We start from the raw sequence: 9,410 nt of genomic DNA, 5'->3' as shown, positions 1-9,410 counted from the left end.
GAGCCTGCCTCATTCAGACGAGCTCCAGAACATGATACGAAGAACAGGTCATAACTTTCAAACAATAAGTCACAATTGGACGAATTATATATAAAAATTGACTATCTTGACGAGATGAAGCTGACTAAACCTACCCCAAAGGGTTCGGTTTGCTCCTGTCCATTTTGCCAAATTCCTTCCGGTTTGAGAGATATCAGCATTTCCCCCTTTTTTTTTACTATTTTGGGCGAGGTTTTAGCAGTTTTGTTCTGAACTTCTCTAATAGGGATTAAAGACAATTTTTATTTCCTACAGAGACCCATACTCTATCCCTTAGATCATGGGGAGTGGGTGTACTCACTCCTACGTTTTAAGCTCAAGTGGCTGACTTGGTCCAGCAGTGCAGGAGAGCTTGACATTGCAGGTGAGCCTAAGCTGTCAGGCAAGCTAGCGAGCTTTCAGGCGAGCAAGCGAGTATGCAGGCAATCTTGGGTCTACAGGCAAGCTTGCTCATGTAGGTGATCTTAGCAGGCATTGGCATGCATGTGAGCCTGGGTGTTACAGGTGAGCTTGGCCTTCAAGCGTGCCTAGATCATACAAGCGAGCTAGGTCTTCAGGCGAGGCTATGCAGGTTAGCTGTGTAGGAGAGCCTCTACAGGTGAACCTCATTCTGGTGAGCTTCAATGCTATTAGGTGAGCTTGTCTTTCAGGCGAGCTTAGGTCATGCAGGCGACTTTCAAGCTGTCAGGTGGGCTGAGCTATGTAAGCGAGCTTTCAGCTGTCAGGCGAGCTGTCCTTATACAGGCGAGCTTCCAGCCGTCGGGCGATCTTCCCTTATGCAGGTGAATTTCAAGCAGGTAGGCAAGGTTGTGCAGTCGAGCTTCTAACTATCAGGCGAGCTTAGCAAGCGAGGCTCTGCAGGTGAGCCAGCCCCATTCAAGCGAGATCTAGAACATGCTACGAAGAATAGGTCATAACTTTCAAACGGTATGTCAGAATTTGACGAATTATATATGAAAATCGACTATCTCGACGAGATGGAGCTAACCAAACCTACCCCAAAGGGTTCTGTTTGCTCGTATCTATTTTGCCAACTTCCTTCCAGTTTGAGTGATATCAACATTTCGCCCTTTTTTGCTATTTCAGGAGAGGTTTTCGCAGTTTTGTTCTGAACTTGTCTGATAAGGATTAAAGGAAAATTTTAATGCCTACAGAGACCCATACTCTATCCCTTAGATCATGGGGAGTGGGCGTACTCAATCCCAAGTTTTAAGCTCAAGTGGCTGACTTGATCCAGCTGTGTAGGCGATAGTGACATTACAGGTGAGCATGGGCTGTCAGGCGAGAAAGCGAGTCTGCAGGCGAGCTTGCCCTTCAGGCAAGCCGGGATCATATAGGTGAGCTTGGTCTTCGGGTGAGGCTATGCAGGAGAGCTTTGCAGGCAAGCTGTGTAGGCGAGCCTGTGTAGGCAAAACTCATTCAGGCGAGCATTAATGCTATCAGGCGAGCTTGTTTTTCAGGTGAACCTAGGTCATGCAGGCGACCTTCAAGCTGTCAGGCGGGTTGAGCTATGTAGGTGAGCTTTCAGCTATCGAGGGAGCTTGCCTTGTAGAGGTGAGCTTCTAGCCGTCGGGCGAGCTTGCCTTGTACATGTGAGCTTCCGGCCATTGGGCAAGCTTTTAGTTGTCGGGCAAGCTTGCCTTATGTAGGCGAATTTCAAGCATGCAGGCAAGGCTGTGTAGGCAAGCTTCTTATTGTCAGGTGAGCTTTGCTGGCGAGGCTGTGTAGGTGAGCTAGCCTCATTTAGGTGAGTTCCAGAACATGCTATGAAGAATAGGTCATAACTTTTAAACTGTAAGTCGGAATTGGATGAATTATACATTAAAATCAACTATCTCGACGAGATGGAGCTAACCAAACCTACCCCAAAGGGTTTTGTTTGCTCCTGTCCGTTTAGGCAAATTCCTTCCGGTTTGAGAGATATTAGTAATTTCCCATTTTTTCCTATTTCAGGCGAGGTTTTAGCATTTTTATTCTGAACTTCTCTTATAGGGATTAAAGGAAATTTTTATTCTGAACTTCTCTTATAGGGATTAAAGGAAATTTTTAGATCATGGAGAGTGGGTGTACTCACTCCCTCGTTTTAAGCTCAAGTGGCTGACTTGGATCAGCTGTGCAGGCGAGCTTGACATTGCAGGTGAACTTGGGCTGTCTGGTGAACTAGCGAGCTTTCAGGTGAGCAAGCGAGTATTCAAGCGAGCTTGGGTCTGTAGTCGAGCTTGCTCATGTTGGCGATCTTGGTGGGCATTGGCATGCAGGCGAGCCAGGGTGCTACAGGCGAGCTTGGCTTTAGGTGAGCCTGGATCATACAAGCGAGCTAGGTCTTCAAACGAGGCTATGCAGGTAGCTGTGCAGGCGAGCCTCTGTAGGCAAACCTCATTCCGGCGAGCTTTAATGCTATTAGGCGATCTTTGTTAGACCCTAGAGGGGGGGTGATTAGGGTCTTATGCTAACTAATCCTATTAAATGCCAATTAAAACTTATTAACAAGTTATCCTAGCAAGTATGAAATACAACAATGTATATGAGCTAGGATAAGTAATATGAACAACAAAGAGATATATCCTATATGATGAATATGTATATATGCAAGGATATATAAACAACACAAGGGTAAAATAAAAAATCTACACAAGTGATAGGGTAATATGATGAGCAATACACAAAGGCGATATAAGATATGAAAACAAGAATAAGAACGCCAATGCAATCACAAACACACGATATGATCACGGAGTTCGGACCTTCCGTCCTACGTCTCCGCTCCCACTCCCGGGGAGAATTCCACTATCACAACCGGGTTTTCTACGTTCACCCGAACAACGTTTACACCTCACAGTATCGGTTTTCAACGCTCACCGATCAACGTCACTCCTCACAATCGGTTTTCTAGTTCACCGAAAACTTTCACACCACACTCGGTTTCTAGCTCACCGAAAACCTAATAATCTCACAATGTAACAAATATAAATTGTTCTCTAATATGGATGAGAACATAATAAAAGCTCACACTCAATGCTACAACTCTCACAACCCTAATATATTATGAATGCAAATACAATAAGCTCAAAGTGGGTGTGTGTAACAATGAGTGAAATCAAATCTAAACTCAATATAAAACTAGCTTTAATAGAATTGATAATTAACAAATAACAAATGAAAGCTAGAGTAGAGTTTAGAAAACTTCTCAATGGAAGACAAGATGGAGAGATGGAGATTGGAGGCCAAACAAGAAGATGATCTCCTCCACTTGTGAAAACTTCTTCACAAACAAAAACAAACCCTTAAACACACTTAAACCCTTGTTTAAAACTTGTTTAAAAACTTCTTAGATGGTTTGAAAATAGATCAGCAATGGGTATTTATACCCTCTCAAAACTCAGCCAAAAAACCCCCAAGAGAAAGACAGAAAAGCCCCAGACAGATCAGCTCAGAAATAGCCGTTAGGAACCAACGGCTCTTTTGTCGGTCGACCGAAAATTCCGTCGGTCGACCGATGAGAGCAAAAACACGAAGAAAACGTTTTGGACCATCGTCGGTCGACCGATTTGAGCTCTCGGTCGACCGGACCGGTCGACCGACGACTCTCTGGAAAAATACTGACGAATGATCAATTGACCGGTCGACTGTACCGGTCGACCAAAAACTGACATCCCAGAAAAATAAAGCTGATTTTAAAACACTGTTTAAAAATATCAAATAAATTCCAAAAAATATAAAACTTTGGGGAATGATTGTAGACATGATAATAAACATGCTACAATACTGGTTATCAAAAAGGACTTCCTAAATGAAAAATATCATCATTTTACAAACTAGTCCAAAACATAAAAATATGAGATACTTGAATTTTGATATTTTGACATAAACCAACTTTTGAAACTTTGTGAAATGTTTTTGTAGACTTAGTAAAACATGTATAAACTGATATTGAAGTCTATAAACTAAGAATACAATATTTTCACAAAATTGCATATTCTATGCAATGTTTTCAAAAACATAATAGAAAATATGAAATATAGAATTTCATATATATAACCATAAAAACTCAAAACATATGTATGTATATATATAACTATATATATGCATAGAAACCAAAACTTATATATATATATATGACTATATATATATATACGAAGAAACCAATAAATGTGTGTGTATAGATAATTGAGCTTAGAGTATATAACACACATAATATAAATCCTAAACTAAATTACCCAAGCTAGATCTTGATCTTCAATAAGCTCTTCTAGGTAATCTCGCGGATGAAGCTTTAACTTGGATCTTGAACTTTGAATAGCAAGGCTTCACCGACATTCCGCCAACCTCCTTTGGATATGATCGTTGAAGCTCTATTCCATCCATCCTCCAACAACGTTGTTTGTCTACAAACATAGGAATGCACCAACACTAGATAAACAACATTAGTAATAAATTGTTTGTTAAACATCATCAAAACAAGAAAGGCCAACAATCTTGTCTTTCAGGCGAGCCTGGGTCATACAGGCGACCTTCAAGATGTCATGCGGGCTGTGCTATGTAGGAGAGCATTCAGCTGTCGGGTGAGCTTGCCTTGTACAGGCGAGCTACCAGCCGTCGGGCGAGCTTGTCTTGTACATGTGAGCTTCCGACCGTTGGGCGAGCTTCCAGCTGTCAGGCGAGTTATCCTTATGCAGGCGAGCTTCTAGCCATCGAGCAAGCTTGCCTTATGCAGGCGAATTTCAAGCATGTAGATGAGGTTGTGTAGGAGAGCTTCTAACTATCAGGCAAGCTAACCAGGCAAGGGTGTGCAAGCGAGCCAGCCTCATTTAGGTGAGCTCCAAAATATGCTACGAAGAACAGGTCATAACTTTCAAACCGTAAGTCGGAATTGGACGAATTATATATGAAAATTGACTATCTCGACGAGGCCGATCTAACCAAACCTATTCCAAGGGTTAGTTTTCTTCTTATACAGGAGAGCTTGCTCGTGCAGGCAATCTTGTCGGGCATTGGCATGCAGGTGAGCCAGGGTGTTATAGGCGAGCTTGGCCTTCAGGCGAGCCTGGATCATACAGGCGAGCTAGGTATTTAGGCGAGGCTATGCAGGTGAGCTGTACAGGGGAGCCAGTGTAGACGAACCTCATTCAGGCAAGCTTCACTAGTGACCATCAATCTGTCAGTCATGCTGAGCTATGTAGGCAAGATTTTAGCTGTGAGGTGAGCTTGCCTTGTACAGGCGAGCTTCCAACCATCGGGCGAGCTTGCCTTTTACATGCGAGCTTCCGTCCATTGGGCTAGCTTTCAGCTATCGGGCAAGCTATCCTTGTGCAGGTGAGCTTCTATCCGTCGAGCGAGCTTGACTTATGTAGGTGAATTTCAAGCATGCAGGCGAGGCTATGTAGGCAAGCTTCTAACTGTCAGGCGAGCTTAGCCGGTGAGGCTTTGCAGGCGATCCAGCCTCATTCAGGCGAGCTCCAGAACATGTTACGAAGAACAAGTCATAACTTTCAAACCGTAAGTCGGAATTAGACGAAATATATATGAAAATTGACTATCTCGACGAGATAGTGCCGACCAAATCTGTGTAGGTGAGCTGTGCATGTGATTCTGTGTAGGCGAACCTCATTCAGGAGAGTTTCAATGCTATCAGGCGAGCTTGTCTTTCAGGCGAGCCTGGGTCATGCAGGTGACCTTCAAGATGTCAGGCGGGCTGAGCTATGTAGGCGAGCTTTTAGCTGTCGGGTGAGCTTGCCTTATACAGCGAGCATCCAGCGTCGGGTGAGCTTGCCTTGTACATGCGAGCTTCAGACCGTTGCGCGAGCTTCCTACTGTCGGGCGAGCTATCCTTGTGCAGGCGAGTTTCGAGCCGTCCGACGAGTTTGCCTTATGCAGGCGAATTTCAAGCATGCAGGTGAGGCTATGTCGTCGAGCTTCTAACTATTAATCGAGCTAAGCAGGCGAGGCTGTGCAGGCGAGTCAGCCTCATTCAGGCGAGCTCCAAAACATGATACAAAGAACATGTCATAACTTTTAAACTGTAAGTCGGAATTGGACGAATTATATATAAAAATTGGCTATCTCGACGAGACGGAGCTAACCAACCCTACCCCAAAGGGTTTGGTTTTCTCCTGTCCATTTCACCAAATTCCTTCCGGTTTGAGAGATATCATGATTTTCCTTTTTTTTTGCTATTTCTTACAAGGCTTTAGCAGTTTTGTTCTGAACTTTGGTCTAATAGCGAGCTTGCTCATGCAGGCGATCTTGACGAGCATTGGCATGCAGGTGAGCCTTGGTGCTACAGGCGAGCCTGGATCATATAGGCGAGCTAAGTCTTTAGCCGAGGCTATGCAGGCAAGCTGTGCAGGCGAGGTGTGTACGTGAACCTTATTCAGGCGAGCTTCAATGCTATCAGGCAACCTCTTTCAGGTGAGTCTGGGTCATGCAGGCGACCTTCAACCTGTCAGGCATGCTGAGCAATGTAGGCAAGCTTTTAGTTATCAAGCGAGCTTGCCTTGTAGAGGTGAGATTCCAACCATTGGGCGAGCTTCTCGCCATTGGGCGAGCTTCCAGCTGTCGGGCGAGCTATCCTTGTGTAGGCTAGCTTCCAGCTGTCAGGCGAGCTTACCTTATGCATGCGAATTTCAAGCATGCAGGCGAGGCTATGCAGGCGAGCTTCTTACTGTCAGGCGAGCTTAGCTAGCGAGGCTGTGCAAGTGATCTAGCCCTATTTTGGTGAGCTCCAAAACATGCTACGAAGAATAGGTCATAACTTTCAAACCGTAAGTCGGAATTGGACGAATTATATATAAAAATCGACTATCTCGACGAACCTCATTCAGGCGATCTTCAATGCTATCAGGTAGGCTTGTCTTTTAGGTGAGCTGAGCTATGTAGGCTACCTTTCAGCTGTCGGGCAAGCTTGCCTTATACAGGCGACCTTCTAGTCGTCGCGTGAGTTTGCCTTGTACATGCTAGCTTCAGGCCATAGGGTGAGCTTGCCTTATACAGGCGAATTTCAAGCATGCATGCGAGGGTGTACAGTCGAGCTTCTAACTGTCAGTTGAGCTTAGCAGGCGAGGCTGTGCAGGCGAGCCAGCCTCATTCAGGCGAGCTCCAAAATATGCTACGAAGAAGAGGTCATAACTTTCAAACCTTAAGCCGGAATTGGATGAATTATATATAAAAATTGACTAACTATCGATTTGCTCCTGTCCGTTTTGCCAAATTCCTTTCGGTTTGAGAGATAGCAGCATTTTTCCCTTTTTTTATTTCGAGCGAGGTTTTAGTAGTTTTATTCTAAACTTCTCTGGTAGGGATTAAAAATAATTTTTATTACGTACAGAACCCCCTCCAAAGTTTTCAGACCTGAATCAGACCGCATGGGGTCTAGAACACTTTGGATATGAAGACCTGCAAAGTGATCCCTACTCAGATGGAGTGAGGAAGCTTCCAATGAGCTTGGTGGAGTTGACCTCTTCACTCGTAGCTGATGATCACTATCTAGGATTTTGAGTAAACCCTTAGCTATCAACAGACTTGATCTGTCTTTACCAACTGCTGTTTGAGTTGGACTAGCTATGTATTTTCCCTTAGCATGGTAAGTTGTCAAGGAGTTTCTTTTAGGCTCAATGCTAAGATTTCTCCTCTATCCTTAGTCTTTTGAGACGTTTGGATTAAGAACATAGGAATCTGTTTAACCTTATATACCAGTCGGAAGGTAGGAGCAGTTTATCCTCATGCACTAATTGGAGGATAGGAAGTAGTTTCATATCGTGCACCGATTTGAGGAAAGGAGTAGCAGTTTATTCTCGTATACTTGTCGGAGTAAAGGGATAGTTTCATCTCATGCACCGGTTGGAGGAAAGATAGGAGTTAAGCCTCGTGCACTAGTTGAAGGTTACCGAGTTATCCTTAAGAATATTTTCTAGGAACTTCCCGTTAAAGGTAAGGAACAGTTTAGCCTCATATATTAGTTGGAGGTAAAGGAGCAGTTTAGCCTCATGCACCAGTTGGAGGAAAAGAGCAACAGTTTATACGCGTATACTTGTCAGAGTAAAAGAGAAGTTTCACCTCGTGCACCGGTTGGAGGAAAGGGAGCAGTTTAGCCTCGTGTACCGGTTAGAGGTTGTCGGGTTATCCTTAAGAATATTCTCTAGGAATTTCGCATCAAAGGTAAGGAAAAGTTTAGCCTCATAAACCAGTTGGAGCTAAAGGAGCAGTTAATCCTCGTGTACCGATTGGAGGAAAGAGAGCAGTTTACCCTTGTGCACCGGTTGGAGGAAAGGAGTAGTTTCACCTCCTACACCGGTTAGAGGTTGCCGAATTATCCTTAAGAATATTCTCTAGGAACTTCTCATCAAAGATAAGGAACAGTTTAGCCTCGTATACCAGTTGAGGTTGCCGAGTTATCCTTTAAGAATATTCTGGGTAATATCTCTTAGAAACTTCCCGACAAAAGTAGGAAACAGTTTATACTCGTATACAGGTTAAAGTCTTGAGGAGAAGCTTGTCTTCTCTTGGGGCAAAGATAAATCCTGATTTTTCTTCTCTTAGGGCAAAGCCGAACCATGATTCGTCTTCTTTTGGGGCAAAGATGAACACAAAATAGTGGCACATCACATGATAGGCCACTATTTGGATAAAGGCACATCATTTAGTAGGCCATTATCAACCAACAACGTCTTTTGCGGGAAGGACAGTACTAGGGGGAATCAAATCATTTTGAGACATATGTGTGTGTTGATTGATTGTTATAGGAGCCATCGCATGATAGGCCATTATCAACCAACAACGCCTTTTGCGGGAAGGACAATACTGGGGGAATCAAATCATTCAGGGACGTATGAGTGTGACAATTGATTGTTATAAGAGCCATCGTATGGTAGACGACTATCCATGGATTGTTCTAAGAAAATATTAGAACGCTCGAAATGGATCAGGGATGTATGAGTTTGATGACTGATCAGACAATAACATTTGCAGGAATGACTGTGTTGGCTATCAGAGGTAATTATTAACATGATAGGAATTGTCGCGATCAGAGTGATTTTGAGGACCTACCATCCTATTGAAGAGGATTGGTAAGTTGATTGGATTGTCGCAATTAGAGCAACTTTGAGGACCTACCATTATATTGAAGAGGATTGATAAGTTGATTTTGTCATAGGTGTAGTGTTAACATGACAGTAGGAGTGGTCCCATCATCCTATTAGAGAGGATCGACGGGGGAAATTTGGAGGAGACTATGAGAGGTAATAGTTAACTTGATAGTCTTATAAGATCCATCGTCCAGTTGAATGAAACAGATAGAGAAATGGCTATCAGAGGTGGCAGTTAACTGGATAGTTTTAGGGACCCACCATCTCATTAGAAAGGATCGGCGAGGGAAT

The sequence above is a fragment of the Asparagus officinalis genome, chromosome 7, assembly GCF_001876935.1.
Source record: "Asparagus officinalis chromosome 7, Aspof.V1, whole genome shotgun sequence".
NCBI lineage: Eukaryota > Viridiplantae > Streptophyta > Magnoliopsida > Asparagales > Asparagaceae > Asparagus > Asparagus officinalis.
The sequence above is the reverse complement of the archived record's forward strand: the minus strand, read 5'-3'. Positions refer to the sequence as shown.